The sequence below is a fragment of the Oratosquilla oratoria genome, chromosome 38, assembly GCF_046742065.1.
Source record: "Oratosquilla oratoria isolate Oo_2021 chromosome 38, ASM4674206v1, whole genome shotgun sequence".
NCBI lineage: Eukaryota > Metazoa > Arthropoda > Malacostraca > Stomatopoda > Squillidae > Oratosquilla > Oratosquilla oratoria.
Window position 1 is genome coordinate 38,756,255 of NC_134814.1, and position 22,359 is coordinate 38,778,613.

A 22,359-nucleotide genomic window follows, 5' to 3' on the forward strand; every position below is an offset into this window, starting at 1 on the left:
TAATGGAATTTGGAAAAAGCAAAAACAGAATAACAGGATCATATAATTTGGGAGAAGAAGGAATAAAAAAAGTAGAAAATGAGAAGGACCTGGGAGTCATTGTTATGAATAATATGTCACCTGAGAAACATATAAATAAGATTTTTGGAGAAACTTATAATTTAATAAGAACAATCAAAGTGGCATTTACATACCTGGATGAAGAAATGGTGAGGAAAATCCTAATCACCCTGATAAGACCAAGATTGGAATATGCAGCAACGATATGGTCACCAAGTACAAAAAAATGTATAAAAAAACTTGAAAGAATACAAAGAGCAATTACAAAACTGGCACCAACACTCTCAAAACTATCATATGAAGAGAGACTACAAAAACTTGAACTACAGACATTAGAGCAAAGAAGAGAGAGAGGAGATTTTATAGCTATTTACAGAATCATGAAAGGCATGGAAATTACTGATAGAAAGAATCTGATAAAATGGGATGACAGAAATACAAGAGGACACGGAAAGAAAATAAAAAAAGACAGCTATAGAAGAGATTTGAAAAAGAACAGCTTTCCTCACAGAGTAATAGACAGTTGGAACAAGTTAGATGAGAAAGTGGTGTGTGCAAAAACAATACATGAATTTAAAAATTGTTTAGATAAAATGAGAAATGAAGACGGGACCTCACGAGCATAGCTCCCCTTCCCGTAAAATACAACTAGGTAAATACAACTAGGTAAATACACACACACACACACACACACACACACACACACACACACACACACACACACACACACACACACACACACACACACACACACACACACACTTCAACGAACGGACGGCTTAGAGGACGTTCTGAAGAAAAAGTGAAATTTCGTGGATCCCAAAGCAAAGGAAGTACCTATTGTATTTACAGGGTGGGGGGAAATTGCTCGTGGTGTAGTGGGAAAGTGAGGAAAAAGGAGAAGGGGAGGGATTACTGAGGAAAATGGAAGGAAATGAGGAAGGGGAGGACTTGACCCAGGCAGGCAGGCGTCATGTAAACAAAAGGGGTCCTGACCAGCTGAGTGATGATGAAAGGTCTAACAAAAATGTAAAGATTAGAAACATAGATATGAGTAGCACAGTGGAAGGTGAGAATAATAATTTCCATGGATTTAATGAGGGGGGGACGGATACCAACCTCCCCCAACTAGCAAGACTCGAAGAAAAACTTGAACAAATGACTGAACATTGGGAGAGTAGATTTGATAGAATTTCAAAAATGGCTGAAAGGGTTGAAAGATTAGAAACACTAGAGAAAGCAAACAATAACTTAACTAAGGAAGTAGAAGAACTAAAAAGACAGTTAAAAGAAGTAAAAGAGGAGAATGAAGAATTAAAGAGGAATAATAAAGAAAACAAAGAGGCCATAGCTAAAGAAGCTATGAGTTGGAAGACAACCCAAGAAGACAATAAAGTGGCATTCACTGACATAATTAAACAGCAAATGAAAGAACAAACTGAAGACTCAATTATTAAAGTGATAAGACAAAAGGAGAATATAGTAAGAGATTTAGCATATAAAAAGAAATGTATAACTATATTAGGAATGAAAGAGAAACACAACCCAGATAGAACCACAAGAATCAAGGAGGAAAATGAAAAAGTAAGCCGATTACTAGAATCAGTTCAGGAAGATGAGCCAGAAATAATGAAACAAATAGAAGAGAAATTCAGACTCGGGAAATATAGTACAGACAAGACCAGACCAATTAACATTAAATTCAGGTCACAAACGACGGCAGAGAATATCTTATCCAAAACAGGGAAACTAACAACAAGTGAACAATATAAAAAGGTATGGATAAAAAGAGAAATGAATAAAGAGGAAAGAGAGGAAGAAATAAGGAAAAGACATGAAGCTAAGAGAAAAAACGAGACCAGAACGGAGACAGAAAAACAAGAATTCTACTGGAGAGTAGTGAATATGAAATTGAAGAAATGGAGCATAACAGAGAGAAACACAAAAGAAACAGAGAATACAATGGAAATAACAGAAAGTTAAAAGTATCCTACACAAATATAGATGGATTAATAACAGGACTGAATGAACTGAAAGAGATCCGGACATAATGGGAATTGTTGAAACAAAATTAAAAGGTCCACTACCACCCAACAGCATAGGACACAATACATATAATTATTGGATTAGAAACAGAGAGATAAAACAAGGGGGTGGAGTTATGTTCCTGACAAAGAAGGATATAAGCATGAAGAATGTCACATATGGGAACAATACAGTAGAGATGATTATGATAGAAGTAGAAGATAGAGATAAGAAGAGCAGAACATTTGTAATAAACTACGTGCCCCCCAAAAACAGCCTCGTGGGAAGAGAATGAACATAAAAGCATGTTAGAAGACACAAGAATAACACTAAACAAGATAATGGAAGATGGAGGAAGAATAGTTATGATAGGCGACTATAATTGCAAAGAAATATGCTGGGAAGAGATGACCGTAAAGGGTGGAGAAGACTCATGGGGAAGTGTTCTACTTGAGATGATTACTGACCACACAATGACACAATGGATCCAAGAGAACACCAGGTATAGAAATGAAGAAGAACCATCAAGACTAGACCTAATATTTACATCAGAACCTGAAATAGTGGAAAAGATAGAATACCAGGCACCAATAAGCAAAAGTGACCACATATTGATAGAATTAGAACTAAATGAGAAAAAAATACATAAAAAGAAATGAACAATATGGAAAAGGAAGATTGATGTATGAAAAAGCAAATTTTGATAAATTAAGAGAATTCTTCCAAAATGAAAACTGGGCAAGAATACACAAAGAAAATACAACAGTAGAAGAGAAATGGAATATTTTGACAAAAATCTATAAAAAGGGAGTAGAAGAGTATGTCCCAAGACAAAAACAAGAAAAGGAATATATAAAGTGCTGGTACAATAAAAGTTGTAGGGAGATAAAAGACAAAAGAGACAAAGCTTGGGCTAAATGGAAGAAAAACGAAAAAACAGAAAAATGGAAAATATATACCTGTTATAGAAATGAATATGTACAAGCGTGCAGAGAGGAAAAGAGAAAATATGAAAAAGATGTCATAGAAAAATGTAAAGATCAACCAAAACTATTCTACAGATTTGTAAACAACAAACTGAAAAACAAACAAGATTTGGAGAAATTAAGACAAGGAGGAATTGAATACACAGAGGAAATTGAAATGGCGGAAATTATGAACAAACATTTTAAATCTGTGTTTATAAGGGAGAACATACAACCTGAAGAGATTGAATGGAAAGAGAAAGTCCCCCCTATGAAAGAAATAGAAGTAACAAAGAATGAAATATTGAAACACTTGAGTAATCTTGATGTCAGAAAATCGCATGGACCAGATGAAATAGCAAACTGGATTCTGAAAGAATGCAGGAATGAACTGGCAGACATAATACATAGCATAATAAACAGTTCCTTGAAAGAAGGAAAAGTTCCAGAAGATTGGAAAAAAGCAAATATAGTACCTATATATAAAGGGGGAAATAAAGAAGACCCTAACAACTATAGGCCAGTCTCTCTAACAAGTACAATAGCAAAAAAATTTGAAAGAATTGTCAAAAATAGATGGGTAAAATATTTAGAAAAAACAACGTGCTATATCCAAGACAATTTGGATTCAGACAAGGACAATCATGCGTCACCAATTTAATATGTTTCTATTCAAGGCTAATAGATATAATACAAGAAAGAGATGGATGGGCTGATTGCGCATTTCTAGACCTAAAAAAAGCTTTTGACAAAGTACCACATAAGAAGTTGCTTAAGAAATTAGAAACTGAAGGAGGAATACAGGGCAAACTACTAAATTGGATGGAAGACTTTTTGCAAGAAAGAAAAATGAGAGTAGTGATAAGAAGCCAGCACTCAAAATGGGATGAAGTAATAAGCAGTGTTCCACAAGGAACGGTTCTGGCCCCAATAATGTTTGCTATATATATTAATGATATGGAGGAAGGAATTGAAAGCTATATGAGCTTCTTTGCAGATGATGCAAAACTATTGAAAAAAGTGAACACGGAAGAAGATTGTGAATCACTACAGAGAGATCTAAATAAAGTACAGGAATGGAGTAGGAAGTGGGAAATGGAGTTCAATACAAAGAAGTGTGGTATAATGGAATTTGGAAAAAGTAAAAACAGAATAACAGGAGCATATATATTTGGAGAAGAAGGAATAAATATAGTAGAATATGTAAAGCACCTGGGAGTCATTGTTATGAATATTATGTCACCTGAGAAACATATAAATAAGATTTTTGGAGAAACCTATAATTTAATAAGAACAATCAAAGTTGCATTTACATAACTGGATGAAGAAATGGTGAAGAAAATTCTAATCACCCTGATAAGACCAAGATTGGAATATGCAGCAACGATATGGTCACCAAGTACAAAAAAATGTATAAAAAAACTTGAAAGAATACAAAGAGCAATTACAAAATTGGCACCTACACTCACAAAACTATCATATGAAGAGAGACTAGCAAAACTTGAACTACAGACACTAGAGCAAAGAAGAGAGAGAGGAGATTTGATAACTATTTACAGAATCATGAAAGGCATAGAAATTACTGATAGAGAGAATCTGATAAAATGGGATGATAGAAATACAAGAGGACATGGAAAGAAAATAAAAAAGGACAGCTATAGAAGACACCTGAAAAAGAACAGCTTTCCTCACAGAGTAATAGACAGTTGGAACAAGTTAGATGAGAAAGTGGTGTGTGCAAAAACAATACATGAATTTAAAAATAGTTTAGATAAAACGAGATATGAAAACGGGACACCATGAGCATAGCTCCCCTTCCCGTAAAATACAACTAGGTAAATACAACTAGGTAAATACACACACACACACACACACACACTTCAACGAACGGACGGCTTAGAAGACGTTCTGAAGAAAATTGAAGTTTCGTGGATCCCAACGCAAAGAGAAGTGCCTATTGTATTTACAGGGTGGGGGAAATTGCTCGTGGGGTAGTGGGAAAGTAGGGAAAGAGGAGAAGGGGAGGGATTGCTGAGGGAAATGGAAGGAAATGAGGAAGGAGAGGACTTGGCCCAGGCAGACAGGCGAAAGGTAAACAAACGGCCCCCCGACCAGCTGAGCGACGATGAAATGTCTAATAAAAATGTAAAGATTAGAAGTATAGATAAGAGCAATACAGTAGATGATCGAGGACTTGGAGCGTAGGTTCGGTCATGTTAACAACATTGTACGGAGGGTTGAAAAATTGGAAGAACTAGAGAAGGCGAACAAAAACTTAACTAAGGAAATAGAAGACCTAAAAAGACAGTTAAATGATGTAAAAAAGGAGAATGAAGAGTTAAAGAAGAATAATAAAGAAAACAGAGAGGGATGGAAGGCAATTCAAGAAAACAGTAAAGTTGCATTTACTGACATAATTAAACAGCAAATGAGAGAACAAACTGAAGACTCAGTTATTAAAGTGATGAGACAGAAGGAGAATATAGTAAGAGACTTAGCTGATAAAAAGAAATGTATAATTATATTAGGAATGGAAGAGAAACAACCCAGATAGAACCTCAAGAACCAACGAGGAAAATGAAAAAATAAGCAGTTTACTCATATTAGTTCAGGAAGATGAACCAGAAATTATGAAGGAAATTGAGGAAAAATTCAGGCTCGGAAAGTATAGTACAGATAAGACTAGACCAATCAAGATTAAATTCAGGTCACAAACAACGGGAAACAGGGAAACTAGCAACAAATGAACAATATTGTCATATTTTAAGGTTCAATGATTCAAATGAGAATGAATCGATATGAATATATATGTACGTGTACATATATAAAAGAGAGGCGAGAGAAAAACACATCACCCACAGATGGGTTTATTGGATAACAAACATCATAACTGTTTTATCTCAACAATAAAAAGAAAAGTAACACCAACACATGGACCACTGTGATGGTCTAATAAAACAAATAGTAGTATAAATACCAATACACTTTCCTGTTGGGGCGACTGAAGAGTCCTGCTCTAGACGGCGTCCTCCCACAGAATCCTCCTCCAATTGACGTGGCGTCCTCCCACAGAATCCTCTTCCAATTGTCGTGGCGTCCTCCCACAGAATCCTCTTCACTGGATTTCCTGCTGGGTCAAGTGCCGAGTCCTCCTCCAGAATCCTCTTCACTGCAATGGCGTGGCGTCCTCCCACAGAATCCTCTTCACTGGATTTCCTGCTGGGTCAAGTGCCGAGTCCTCCTCCAGAATCCTCTTCCTGCAATGGCGTGGCGTCCTCCCACAGAATCCTCTTCACTGGATTTCCTGCTGGACTGGGAGGAGGAGGAGAAGTGGACCGCCACGGAGGGCGGCCGACGGAAAAGTGTCCTCGAAATCCTCTGCGCCCTCCCTCTGTAGATCGGGGAGGGGGAGGAGAATCGAAGAGGGGCTGTACTGCGCATGCGTGGGCACTCACGTGACATCTTCCATAGGCCTGGGCACTGTCCTGCGGTCAAGAATTTTCCCACGCCGCGCGTCCGTTCTTCCAAGATGGTCAGTCCAGCTTGGCACCGCGTGGCCCTGTGGTTAGCTTGTGAGCACGCGGGTCGCCGTCACAAAGAATCGCGTCCTGGTCAAGGCGGCCCTCCTTGGGAACTGGACCACGTGGTACAGCTTGGTGTGCATCTTGGCGGGCATTTCGTGATGCTCCCCTGGGTAGGCCCACGTGGTACAGCTGAACTCGGGGACCACGTGGTTAGCTTGGTGTAGGGGCCGTGTCTTTATATGACATTCCTCCCACGACGATTAGCTCGCAGCCTGTCGCGAGCTAAAGAAAAAGTGTGCCCTATTCAGCCCTTGCTGTCTCAAACTCAGGAGTGAGTGGAAAAAAAACCTCCTTGACGGAAAAAAACTCTTCCCTGAGTTTGAGGGCTCTGGCTTTCTCTGGCCAAAACGGCATGACCTACAATGTCGAATGTGCCAGTGTGTGTGTATGTACAAGTGTACTTGTATACATAAATGCTGTCCTATTCCTCTGGATCTGGGGACAAAAAGATACAGCAGTTATACGTTCACAAGAGGGTTCCCAGTCTGGACAATAAGTCTACCTCCACACTCTCACTTCCTTAATGTTTCCACTTTTACATTCACTGCTGAAGGTATAATCCTCACCTGGTGAGCCTGGCGTTGGCCATCTTGAACGGTTTAGATATGACCGTATCCAAGACGAACTTACCTTTGTGAGGGTAGAAGTAGAATTCTTCATTCCATCTACCAACCAATTACTCACGTTCGTTAGTGCTGTAGTTCCTCTCTCCGCTGCCCACAACTTCCTGATGCGATGAGCTACCGGGTGCATCCATCCGTCCTCCTGGAGTACTGCTCCGACGGCGTCTTGGGTATGTCTTCCCGTAGCGTAAGGAATTGCTGGGATCGGGGGAACTGCACAGACCTACTACACTCATGGAATGCACTCCTCTTTAAAAGGTTATGCAACGGAAACGCTGCCGTAGCGTAATCTGTCAACTCTCCTATCTGAATCCTATGGCTGGAACTTCTCTGGTTCCGCTAACTGTCCAAAGCCGGAATCCTTCCTTGGCTCTGCAGGACTCGAACGGTGGGTCTCTACACCCTACCTTGAAAAACTGGGTTCGAATAGCTCACTGGCTGAATCCCTAGTCTCTCTCTACAACTCTCTCTCTAACTAGAAACTGTCTCTCCTACAGCTCTCTCGAACTAGAAACTGAACTCTCCTACAGCTCTCACTAGCTGAAACCTCCTACAGCTCTCACTAGCTGAAACCTCCTACAGCTCTCACTAGCTGAACTCTCCTACAGCTCTCACTAGCTGGACTCTCCTACAGCTCTCAATAGCTGAACTCTCCTACAGCTCTCACTAGCTGAACTCTCCTACAGCTCACACTAGCTGAAACTAACGCTCTCTACAGCTCTCTCTCTAGGCTGAGCTAAGCACTCCGACAGCTGACTGCCTACAGCTCACACTAGCTGAACTAAGCACAGATGGCTCTTCACCTTACCTTGAACTACTCGTCACACTCTGACTGCTCAACGGCGACCCGTGTCTCACCTGCCTGACCTATACTGATGCCGGCTAAGTCCTGCCTATACCGCTTGGTTTAATCCAACAACTGCGTGGACGTACCTAGTACTAATCATGCACACTTCACTTGTCCAGCAGTTTCTGTGTTTCTCTCTCTCTTTCTCAACCGAGTCCCTGTTCGGGCGCCAATGTCATATTTTAAGGTTCAAATATAAGAATGACTCGGTATGAATATATATGTACGTGTACATATATAAAAGAGAGGCGAGAGAAAAACACATCACCCACAGATGGGTTTATTGGATAACAAACATCATAACTGTTCTATCTCAACAATACAAAGAAAAATAACACCAACACATGGACCAGTGTGATGGCCTAACAAAACAAATAGTTTAGTATAACTACCAGTACACTTTCCTGTTGGGGCGACTGAAGAGTCCTGCTCCAGACGGCGTCCTCTCACAGAATCCTCCTCCAATTGACGTGGCGTCCTCCCTCAGAATCCTCTCCAATTGACGTGGCGTCCTCCCACAGAATCCTCTTCACTGGATTTCCTGCTGGGTCAAGTGCCGAGTCCTCCTCCAGAATCCTCTTCCTGCAATGGCGTGGCGTCCTCCCACAGAATCCTCTTCACTGGATTTCCTGCTGGGTCAAGCGCCGAATCCTCCTCCAGAATCCTCTTCCTGCAATGGCGTGGCGTCCTCCCACAGAATCCTCTTCACTGGATTTCCTGCTGGGTCAAGTGCCGAATCCTCCTCCAGAATCCTCTTCCTGCAATGGCGTGGCGTCCTCCCACAGAATCCTCTTCACTGGATTTCCTGCTGGGTCAAGTGCCGAGTCCTCCTCCAGAATCCTCTCCCACTGCAATGGCGTGGCGTCCTCCCACAGAATCCTCTTCACTGGATTTCCTGCTGGGAGGAGGAGGAGAAGTGGACCGCCACGAAGGGCGGCCGACGGAAAAGTGTCCTCGAAATCCTCTGCGCCCTCCCTCTGTAGATCGGGGAGGGGGAGGAGAATCGAAGAGGGGCTGTACTGCGCATGCGTGGGCACTCACGTGACATCTTCCATAGGCCTGGGCACTGGCCTGCGGTCAAGAATTTTCCCACGCCGCGCGTCCTCTTCTTCCAACTGTCAGCCCGCTTGGCACCGCGTGGCACCTATGGTTAGCTTTGTGAGCGCGCGGGTCGCCGTGACAAGGAATCGCGTCCTGGTCAAGGCGGCCCTCCTTGGGAACTGGACCACGTGGTACAGCTTGGTGTGCATCTTGGCGGGCATTTCGTGATGCTCCCCTGGGTAGGCCCACGTGGTACAGCTGAACTCGGGGACCACGTGGTTAGCTTGGTGTAGGGGCCGTGTCATTATATGACATTCTTCCAACGACGATTAGCTCGCAGCCTGTCGCGAGCTAAGAAAAAGTGTGCCCTATTCAGCCCTTGCTGTCTCAAACTCACGAGTGAGTGGAAAAAACCTCCTTGAGGAAAAAAAAACTCCTTCGTGAAGTTTGAGGGCTCTGGCTTTCTCTGGCCAAAACGGCATGACCTACAATGTCGAATGTGCCAGTGTGTGTGTATGTACAAGTGTACTTGTATACATAAAACGATGTCTCCTTCCTCCGGATCTGGGGACAAAAAGATACAGCAGTTATATGTTCATGGGGCGTTTCCCATTCTGGACAATAAGTCTGCCCCCCCATTTTCACTTCCCTTGATATTTCCACTTTTATATTCACTGCTGAAGGTATAATCCTCACCTGGTGAGCCTGGCGTTGGCCATCTTGAACGGTTTAGATATGACCGTATCCAAGACGAACTTACCTTCGTGAGGGTAGAAGTGGAATTCTTCATTCCATCTACCAACCAATTACTCACGTCCGTTAGTGCTGTAGTTCCTCTCTCCGCTGCCCACAACTTCCTGATGCGATGAGCTACCGGGTGCATCCATCCGTCCTCCTGGAGTACTGCTCCGACGGCGTTCTGGGTATGTCTTCCCGTAGCGTAAGGAATTGCTGGGATCGGGGGAACTGCACAGACCTACTACACTCATGGAATGCACTCCTCTTTAAAAGGTTATGCAACGGAAACGCTGCCGTAGCGTAATCTGTCAACTCTCCTATCTGACTCCTATGGCTGGAACTTCTCTGGTTCCGCTAACTGTCCAAAGCCGGAATCCTTCCTTGGCTCTGCAGGACTCGAACGGTGGGTCTCTACACCCTATCTTGAAAAACTGGGTTCGAATAGCTCACTGGCTGAATCCCTAGTCACTCTCTACAGCTCTCTCTCTAACTAGAAACTGCCTCTCTCTCTACAGCTCTCTCTAACTAGAAACTGTCTCTCCTACAGCTCTCTCGAACTAGAAACTGTCACTCTCTCTACAGCTCTCTCTCTCTAACTAGAAACTGTCTCTCCTACAGCTCTCTCGAACTAGAAACTGAACTCTCCTACAGCTCTCACTAGCTGAAACCTCCTACAGCTCTCACTAGCTGAAACCTCCTACAGCTCCCACTAGCTGAACTCTCCTACAGCTCTCACTAGCTGAACTCTCCTACAGCTCTCACTAGCTGAACTCTCCTACAGCTCTCACTAGCTGAACTCTCCTACAGCTCTCACTAGCTGAACTCTCCTACAGCTCTCACTAGCTGAACTAAGCACAGATGGCTCTTCACCCTACCTTGAACTACTCGTCACACTCTGACTGTTCAACGGCGACCCGTGTCTCACCTGCCTGACCTATACTGATGCCGGCTAAGTCCTGCCTATACCGCCCGGGTTAATCCAACAACTGCGTGGACGTATTTAGTACTAATCATGCACACTTCACTTGTCCAGCAGTTTCTGTGTTTCTCTCTCTCTTTCTCAACCGAGTCCCTGTTCAGGCGCCATGTCATATTTTAAGGGAGTTCGTGAATTCAATATAAGAATGACTCGGTATGAATATATATGTACGTGTACATATATAAAAGAGAGGCGAGAGAAAAACACATACATCAACCACAGATGGGTTTATTGGATAACAAACATCATAACTGTTCTATCTCAACAATAAAAAGAAAAGTAACACCAACACATGGACCAGTGTGATGGCCTAACAAAACAAATAGTAGTATAAATACTACTATACTTTCCTTTGGCGGCTGACTGAAGAGTCCTGCTCCAGACGGCGTCCTCCCACCGAACTTCTTGCTGCAATGGCGTGGCGTCCTCCCACAGGATCCTCTTCCTGCAATGGCGTGGCGTCCTCCCACAGAATCCTCTTCACTGGATTTCCTGCTGGGTCAAGTGCCGAGTCCTCCTCCAGAATCCTCTTCCTGCAATGGCGTGGCGTCCTCCCACAGAATCCTCTTCACTGGATTTCCTGCTGGGTCAAGTGCCGAGTCCTCCTCCAGAATCCTCTTCCTGCAATGGCGTGGCGTCCTCCCACAGAATCCTCTTCACTGGATTTCCTGCTGGGTCAAGTGCCGAGTCCTCCTCCAGAATCCTCTTCCTGCAATGGCGTGGCGTCCTCCCACAGAATCCTCTTCACTGGATTTCCTGCTGGACTGGGAGGAGGAGGAGAAGTGGACCGCCACGGAGGGCGGCCGACGGAAAAGTGTCCTCGAAATCCTCTGCGCCCTCCCTCTGTAGATCGGGGAGGGGGAGGAGAATCGAAGAGGGGCTGTACTGCGCATGCGTGGGCACTCACGTGACATCTTCCATAGGCCTGGGCACTGGCCTGCGGTCAAGAATTTTCCCACGCCGCGCGTCCTCTTCTTCCAACTGTCAGCCCGCTTGGCACCGCGTGGCACCTGTGGTTAGCTTTGTGAGCGCGCGGGTCGCCGTGACAAGGAATCGCGTCCTGGTCAAGGCAGCCCTCCTTGGGAACTGGACCACGTGGTACAGCTTGGTGTGCATCTTGGCGGGTATTTCGTGATGCTCCCCTGGGTTGGCCCACGTGGTACAGCTGAACTCGGGGACCGCGTGGTTAGCTTGGTGTAGGGGCCGTGTCATTATATGACAAATATAAAAAGGTATGGATAAAAAGAGAAATGAATAAAGAGGAAAGAGAGGAAGAAAAACAAAAAAGACTTGAAGCTAAGGAAAAAAAACGAGAGAAGAACGGAGTCAGAAAAAGAGAGATTCTATTGGAGAGTAGTGAATATGAAACTAAAGAAAGTCGACATACAAGAGAAAAACAAAAGGGAAACAGAGAACACAATGGAAGTGGCAGAAAACTTAGAGTGTCTTACACAAATATAGATGGATTAATAACAGGATTGAATGAGCTGAATGATTATTTGAAGGAAAAAGAACCAGACATAATAGGAATTGTAGAAACAAAATTAAAAGGTCCACTACCACCCAACAGTGTAGGACATGATGCATATAATTATTGGATTAGAAACAGAGTGAAAAAGGAAGGGGGTGGAGTTATGTTCCTGACTAAGAAGGATATAAACGTGAAGTGTGTCACATATGGAAAGAATACAGTAGAGATGATAATGATGGAAGTAGAAGACAGAGATAAGAAGAGCAGAAAGTTTGTGATAAATTATGTGCCCCCGAAAACAGCCTCATGGGAAGAGAGTGAACATAAAAGTATGTTAGAGGACACAAAGATAGCATTAAACAAGATAATGGAAGAGGGAGGAAGAATAGTTATGATGGGCGACTTTAATTGCAAAGAAATCTGCTGGGAAGAAATGACAGTAAAGGGTGGAGACGGCTCATGGGGAAACGCTCTACTTGAGATGGTTACTGACCATACAATGACACAATGGATACAGGAGAACACTAGGTATAGAAATGAAGAAGAGCCATCGAGACTAGATCTAATAATTACATCTGAACCTAGAATAGTGGACAAAATTGAATATAAAACACCAATAAGTAAAAGTGACCACATATTGATTGAACTGGAACTTAATGAAGAAAAATATATGAAAAGAAATGAACAATATAGAAAAGGAAGAATGATGTATGAAAAAACAAACTTTGATCAAATAAGAGAATTCTTTCAAAAGGAAAACTGGGAAGAAATATACAAAGAAGAAACAACAGTAGAAGAGAAATGGAATATTTTGACAAATATTTACAAAAAAGGAGTGGAAAAGTATGTCCCAAGACAAAAACCAGAAAAAGAATATGTAAAATGCTGGTACAACAAAAGTTGTAGGGAGTTAAAAGACAAAAGAGACAAAGCCTGGACCAGATGGAAAATAGACAGACCTGAAAAAATGGAAAATATATACCTGTTATAGAAATGAATATGTACAAACGTGCAGAGAGGAAAAGAGAAAATATGAAAAAGATATCATAGAAAAGTGTAAAGATCAACCAAAACTATTCTACAGGTTTGTAAACAATAAACTGAAAAACAAACAAGACTTGGAGAAATTAAGACAAGAGGGAGTTGAATACACTGAGGAAATGAAAATGGCGGAAATTATGAACAAACATTTTAAATCAGTGTTTACAAGGGAGAACATACAACCTGAAGAGAACGAATGGAAAGAGAAAGTCCCCCCTATGGAAGAAATAGAAGTAACAAAGAATGAAATATTAACACACTTGAGTAATCTTGATGTCAGAAAATCGCATGGACCAGATGAAATAGCAAACTGGATACTGAAAGAATGCAGGAATGAACTGGCAGACAAAATACATAGCATACTAAACAGTTCCTTGAAAGAAGGAAAAGTTCCAGAAGATTGGAAAAAAGCAAATATAGTACCTATATATAAAGGAGGAAATAAAGAAGAACCTACCAACTATAGACCAGTCTCTCTAACAAGTACAATAGCAAAAATTTGTGAAAGAATTATCAAAAGTAGATGGGTAAAATATTTAGAAAAAAAACAAAGTGTTAAATCCAAGGCAATTTGGATTCAGACAAGGACGATCATGCGTCACCAATTTAATGTTTCTATTCAAGGCTAATAGATATAATACAAGAAAGAGATGGATGGGCAGACTGTGCATTTCTAGACCTAAAGAAAGCTTTTGACAAAGTACCACATAAGAAGTTGCTTAAGAAATTAGAAACTGAAGGAGGAATACAGGGCAAACTACTAAATTGGATGGAAGACTTTTTGCAAGAAAGAAAAATGAGAGTAGTAATAAGAAACCAGCACTCAAAATGGGATGAAGTAATAAGCGGTGTTCCGCAGGGAACAGTTCTGGCCCCAATAATGTTTGCTATATATATTAATGATATGGATGAAGGAATTGAAAGCTATATGAGCTTCTTTGCAGATGATGCAAAACTACTGAAAAGAGTGAAAACTGAAGAAGATTGTGAATCACTACAGAGAGATCTAAATAAAGTACAGGAATGGAGTAGGAAGTGGGAGATGGAGTTCAATACAAAAAAGTGTAGTATAATGGAATTTGGAAAAAGCAAAAACAGAATAACAGGAGCATATAAATTGGGAGAAGAAGGAAGAAAAAAATTAGAAAATGAGAAGTCCCTTGGTGTCAATGTTAAGAATAATATGTCGCCTGAGAAACATATAAATAAGATTTTTGGAGAAACCTTATAATCTAATAAGAACAATCAAAGTTGCATTTACATACCTAGATGAAGAAATGGTGAAGAAAATCCTAATCACCCTGATAAGACCAAGATTGGAATATGCAGCAACGATATGGTCACCAAGTACAAAAAAAATGGATAAAAAAAATTGAAAGAATACAAAGAGCAATTACAAAATTGGCACCAACACTCAAAACCATCATATGAAGAGAGACTAGAAAAACTTGAACTACAGACACTAGAACAAAGAAGAGAGGAGATTTGATAACTATTTACATAATCATGAAAGTCATGGAAATTACTGATAGAGAGAATCTGATAAAATGGGATGACAGAAATACAAGAGGACACGGAAAGAAAATAAAAAAGACAGCTATAGAAGAGATTTGAAAAAGAACAGCTTTCCTCACAGAGTAATAGACAGTTGGAACAAGTTAGATGAGAAAGTGGTGTGTGCAAAAACAATACATGAATCTAAAAATAGTTTAGATAAAATGAGATATGAAGACGGGACCCTACGAGCATAGCTCCCCTTCCCGTAAAATACAACTAGGTAAATACAACTAGGTAAATACACACACACACACACACACATACATGTGCGCACATACACACAAACACAAACTGATAGAATGAAACAAAACTATAAAATAGAGATAATGATTAATATTACTAGGAATTACTGTGCAGCAAACGCTAGAAAACAGTTGGAGTAATTTTGAAAAATAGTCTATGCCAACTATGTTTTCTCTAGTTGAATGATAAGTTAGAGAAAATGTTTAAGGGGTAACTTAATTATAATTAAAGTTTTATCCCCATTTTTGAATATCACTGTCTACATTCTATTTTCTTCAATCCTCTGCTCCTTTGTCCTACTGACATACATAGCGGATATTTTGTCAGCAATATCCAGCGTTTCTATCCTTGGGGACCATATCGCACCGAAGAAAGGGAGTCGAAAATTATTATATTTAAAATTCGTTTAGATAAACGGTATCTGGTCGTTTCGCTACATGGCCAGTTTGCTACCAACCATTTCGCTACATTGCTTGGTCGTTTCGCTACATTTCTTCGGTCGTTTCGCTACATTCTTCGGTCGTTTCGCTACATTTCTTCGGTCGTTTCGCTACATTCTTCAGTCGTTTCGCAACATTGTTTTTTTCGCATTTGAGATAGATAGATAGATAGATAGATAGATAGACTTTATTTGGCAATAAATCAATGTACATGAAGTGCAAATAATGACAAGAACACATAGTTCGAAATAATAAATGTAAATTGCCGAGGATAACACAAAAAGCATGAACGCTTATTTCCATTGTGGTCCTCATCAGGTAATTTTTCTACATTAAGTCACACGGACAAACATACATAGGGGGTTGAGGGGACCAGAGACACTCATGAGTAATACCAGTCAGTACACATATGACACGTAAACATTGTTATAGATTTGCTAATATTACTGAAATGTTTGTACACATAGGAACATTGAGTCCGAATATTTGAGCACCATCCAAAATGAACCTTACATTTATCAAATGAACAACAAAATACTGATAAAATGTAACAAAACAGTATGAGTGAGTACTATATCGGAGTAGTACCATTAATAATATATTGTCACAATTTTTTAAATTGTGACACCCAGCTCGTTGTCTCCCTTCCCATTTTCTCGTCTGTTTTCTCTCCGTATCAGCCCTTCATTCCCCATAGTCGGGGGAATTTCCAGTCCTTAAGACTTCTAGTAGCTACATCCTTTCTCCTCGTTATCCTCTTTATTTGTCATGTCATTTTTGACAACCAATTCAATGCCTTAACGAAGGGAGAGACTTCTAATATCTAGAAACACACACACCCCCCCTTTTGATTTGTGTTCTCGGAGCCATGCTCAACGGTCCGCACTCATACAAAGCACTCAAACACACCCCCTCCCCCCCCTGCGCGCTGCCACATATTTGTTTTAAGTTAGGTAATTAGAATTATTAGGACTGTGTTTAACCCGCTCGTGAACAGTGTCTACCTCAAAGAACACTTGGAACTGTGTCACCCTCCCGCATGAACATTATTCGTAGTACCCTTCGCAACTAGGGACGGAGACATAGTACTATTGGCAACGTCGGAAGCCGGCTAGCGGACATCGTGACCTGACCTGTCGCAGGACAGGGGCAGTCTAAGCATCGAGTTCGAAAAAGGAGGTCAGACCGCTCTATCTCGGAATATTAAGCGCGTCCTTTCCTCCCTCAAGTGACTGTTGGGGATTTATATCCTCGGGAATAAATCGAGTGACGATTATTTGGGTATAAACCCCTCAAGCAAAAACTGAGTGTAGTGCGATGAACGGGAGGTACGCCGACGAAGTGACTCTCAACCCCCACTGCAGCCACCCAGGCCGTCCACTCCCCGCCCCCACCAAACGAAGTGGCGCCGATCGTAGCTCAGCAGGAGATCAGGCTAATTGAAGACGTCTCCACAAGCAAGACAATAATAAGTACACATTAACCAACAATTTCTTAAGCTAGGAACGCGCGCAGGGAATAGATAGGATGTATGTATGTATGTGAACCCAACTGTTAAAACCCTTATTTAATGTCAAGTAGCTTAATTTCAGTGTCTAATTTTCCAATTCATTAAAACTCACGATAGGAGTTCTGGGTTTCATTAGCCTAGAACGGTTCTCTTTATGAGTTGTCCCCACACCCCTCTTTGATTTATTCACGCTTGCCTTGGAGGGAAGGCGAGTGGTCCCGAGATGTGATAAAAATCACCTGGACTTCGGTTCCCCAACTGCAGCTATCTTCCCCCTCCCTTCATCAATCACTTAAGGTACGTGTTACCCACACCACCTCATCTACCACCTTCTTCCACTGTCCAGGAATTTGCGTCACGTGCTCTCTAGTGGTCCTTCGAACCGGATATTCATTCCATTACCTATGTACAGAACTCGTAAATTAATGCGACTTCACTAGTTCAATAATCAGTATGACAACTCATGAAGTAGATCACAACATGTTTCCCTGCGCATAGGTTAGCAACTCAATGCACTGTACAGGAGTCACTCCTGCTCGTTAAGGCACGCACTAGGTCAACCATGATATAGTAATTTTATGTCACATTAATTTACCATTCCTACTTTTACCTTTCTCTTGTGCAACATTTCGCCCCTTAAGTAGAATTAGATTGTGCTGAAATTACACTGGTCCCTTTTTCACGGGTAATTCCGCCCGGCCTCATCATTCAGCGGCATCCTCAGCCGCACATCGTAATTTTAAGTTCAGCCATTTTCGGCTTAATTTAGTTTCGGCTCGGCCCAGCCTTCCAAAGCGGCGCAAATACCCCCCCTTTTGGCGCCATCCGCCACCACGTCCTTGTGTTAAGCCTAGCCGTTACCGTTACGGATGACCTGACGCTAACGGCTCGCATCGGCCCGGATTCAAGCGGCCTTATTTTTAAACTTTCGCGGTTTCACGCGAGTTTCCTCCCTCCCCCCCTCCTTTGTCAGACCAGCTCGTATGACAGCACAATCTTCTATAGTCACCCCCTTCGATTCTCCATTTTCGTCGTGCGATTCTTTCGCTCGACTCTGCATCGTTCTTTAGAGGGAGAGCGGACATCCCCCCCTCTCGGCTTATGATTCAGTGACCGCAAGCATACTCAGACGGCGGCCACCATGTCTTATTACAGCCCTAACGAAGACGCAATTACGAACGCAACACTGACCGAGCTCATTGCCATCACGCAGAATTTCCTTGACGCTTGTCACGGAATATTCTGAAGCCTACGGGGCTATCAATGTTGAGAGCCTGAGTCCCAGTGCGGCTACGGAAATTCTTCAAGAAGGTCAAGACCATCACCAAACATGGCGGTTATTGGAGCCCGCGTGGGCACGCCATCCTCACGAGGATCGGCTCACAAAACTGAAACAGGAACTAAGACCCCACAAGAAGGTACTATTAAACCTAAAAGTCCGAGCAGATGCGCGAGTGAACGGCGCAAATACCGCCGTTCAAGCGTCAAACAGCCAGCTTAATCAAAGCCCACTGGTTACATACATAAGGGAAGAAAATCATACCCCCTCTTTCGATGGGGATCTGGAAATGTTCTCCAGCTGGTGGAGCATTTTCAAGACAAATGTTCACGAAAGCAATAGGTACACAGAGGGAGAAAAGTTCAGCGCTCTCATGCGCTCTCTAACGGGGCGTGCCAAGCGTCTCGTTGGATACCCCGTGTTCAACAACACCGCGTATGAACACACCATCCGACGGCTGCATGATGCCTATGACAAGCCCTTGGCAGTACGAAGAAGTCTGAAGGAACGCCTCGTCGCCATTCCCGCACCTACGGACGAATGTGAGGACTTGTCGAGGTTCCTCGCCGATTGGGATGAGTTGGGCGAAAGGTACAGGAACGCAGTAGGACAAGCCCTCTCCGATGAATTTGTAGAGGATGTCCTAGTGCCGAAACTACCCCGACAGGTTCTTTCATCAATATACCTGTTCAAAGGCACTTCTGAACTAAGTGCACCAGAGCTTCAATCAGCACTCAAAGTTTACTCGGGTGCCATCACGGGCAGTCGACTCCATACCCCGGTGTTGGTACACCCATTTGCCACAGCGACCCCTACACCTGCTCCCGCTCAACCCTCAACGCGCCCATTTCGACCGCCAACAACGACCGCGGGGACGCCTCCGAGGACTCAAGGTCGTACGTCGAGGCACACCACGGGACGGCCAGCACCCACGCCCCCACAAACAGTACCTGCGGTCCCCAATGAAGCACAGCCACGCGCCAACTGTCTGTTTTGCGACTGCCCACATAGGCCGTCACACTGTACCACGTACCCGGACATCTCCACCCGCACCGACAGACTTTTAGCACTAAACAAGTGTACCATCTGCTACTCAAACAGGCATCTGAAGAACCGCTGCGACTTCCAGGCAGGCTGTATGAAATGTGGCCAGCGCCACAAGGCCCCCCTATGCCCTCAAGCCATCAGCATAACAAGCAACGGCATCATCGTGTCCCCTACACAGAATGCAGTTCCTCCTCACCTCTGGAACCAGGCTCCGTTAAGCCACGCCCACACTCCCCCCTACAGCGCGGCTTCATCTCAGCCTCCTGCTGGTTACCCACAAGCTCCAGGATACCATCCGTATTACCCCCCCTTCTATCAGTATCCGGGGGCCTACCCCCCACATCAACAGTCCCCCTACCATCCTCCGTTGCAACCAGCGCCACTTGGCACGAGAACAATGCAAGATGGCACCACAACCCCCACACCATCAACCTCTACCAGCTCCCACGACGCCCTCAGAGCACCGCCAGAGGTAACCCACGCCCCTGCTTCCACCAGTGCTCCCTCTTCAATCTACATGGCTCCCATCCTTATCACTCCAACCGTCTTGGAACCCTCTTCAGCACCCACAGTCCCCATCACGACGTCGGTTCAAACTTCCGCTGTACCTGATATCCCCTTGCATCAGGACCCGGAACCAGCACCAGTCCTCGTCATTGAGAATGCACAAGTTGCCACTGACACTCCAAGCTCTCAGAGCACCTCTGCTCCCACCACATCAACGTCTGTCAGCTCTCACCACGACAGCTCCTGTGCCACGCCCCCAGTAGGTCACACCCCGGAAGCCACCTGCACCCCCTCTTCATCGCACTCGGCTCCCATCTTACCAACTTCAGTCAGCACTTCCACGGCACCAGATGCCACTTTATCTCAGGACCCGGAACCAGTACCAGTCCTCATTGATAATATACAAGTTGCCACTGACGCCCCAAGCTCTCAGAGCACCTCTGCTTCTACATCATCCACGTCTGTCAGCTCTCACCACGACAGCTCCTGTGCCACGCCCCCAGAAGGCCACGCCCCGGAAGTCGCCTGCACGCCCTCTTCAATGCACGCGGCTCCCGTCCCGCAAGCTGCAATCCGCACTTCCACGGCACCAGATGCCACTTTATATCAGGACCCGGAACCAGTACCAGTCCTCATAGAAATTACACAAGATGCCACCTCTGCTTCTACTTCATCCACGGCTGTCAGCTCTCAACATGACGGCTCCTGTGCCACGCCCCCAGTAGGTCACACCCCGGAAGCCACCTGCACCCCCTCTTCATCGCACTCGGCTCCCATCTTACCAACTTCAGTCAGCACTTCCACGGCACCAGATGCCACTTTATATCAGGACCCGGAACCAGCACCAGTCCTCGTCATTGAGAATGCACAAGTTGCCACTGACACTCCAAGCTCTCAGAGCACCTCTGCTCCCACCACATCTACGTCTGTCAGCTATCACCACGACAGCTCCTGTGCCACGCCCCCAGAAGGCCACGCCCCGGAAGTCGTCTGCACCCCCTCTTCAATGCACGCGACTCCCGTCCCGCAAGCTGCAATCTGCACTTACACGGCACCAGATGCCACCTTATATCAGGACCCGGAACCAGTACCAGTCCTCATAGAAATTACTCAAGATGCCACCTATGCTTCTACTTCATCCACGGCTGTCAGCTCTCAACATGACAGCTCCTGTGCCACGCCCCCAAAAGGCCACGCCCCGGAAGTCGCCTGCACCCCCTCTTCAATGCACGCGGCTCCCGTCCCGCAAGCTGCAATCCGCACTTACACGGCACCAGATGCCACCTTATATCAGGACCCGGAACCAGTACCAGTCCTCATAGAAATTACTCAAGATGCCACCTATGCTTCTACTTCATCCACGGCTGTCAGCTCTCAACATGACGGCTCCTGTGCCACGCCCCCAGTAGGCCACGCTCCGGAAACCACCTCCACCCCCTCTTCATTACACTCGGCTCCCATCTTAGGAACTTCAGTCCGCGCTTCCACGGCACCAGATGACACTTCACCTCCAGAACCGGAAGCAGTCCCGATCATCGTTGGGACTACACAAATTGATAATGACGCTCGAGGTCCTCACATAACACCATTTGATCCTGGAACCACTGTTTCGGTCCCCACAGAAGACGAGTCACAACCTACGACAACTCCTGACAACGCAACTGAGAACGCCGACCCAGCCCTCATCCCAGGAGCAGTACCGAGCACTGTCGCTCTGCCTATTTTCACCGGACACCTCACTAAAGATCGCAAGAAATGTATCTCACAAGTACTCGCTGACAGCGGAGCTCAACGGACGTTTGTTCACCCTTCCGTCGTGGACCAACTTGACCTCAAACCAAAGGGAACCGTGCTTTGCCGCCTTGATTCCTTCAACAAGACTGAACTACCTCAGAGATTCGACATCGTTGAATTCAACCTGCACTTGGGCACTGAGAAACATCTCATCGAGGCGGTCGTGCACCCTTCAGTGAGTAAAGACGTCTCTATGCCCGGTTACCAACGTACAGTGCAGGTTCTCAAGTCGCAAGGCATCCCTATCGCAAATGAAGCTCCATCGGACCAAGCTTCCAATGTCACCATTATATTAGGCAGTGACCACATATCATTAGTCTTTAAACGCGTCACGCGTTTCATGGATGTCGAACTTTTCGTCACCCCTGCAGGTTCTGTAGTATGGGGCAAACTGCCCCCCTGGAGTCAGGATCACACCCTCCACCCCCCTATTGAAACTATTGCAATCAACAGCATCCATGTTGAAGAAACGGTCACCACTGAGACTCCGGCACTCGAAGCCCTCAACCGAAACGAAGAGGTCAAAAGCAAGCCAGAATCTGGTTCTTTACTCATGATGAATGACCAGCCTTCATCTCCCAGCTTCAAGCCATAGGGGAGACCGCCCC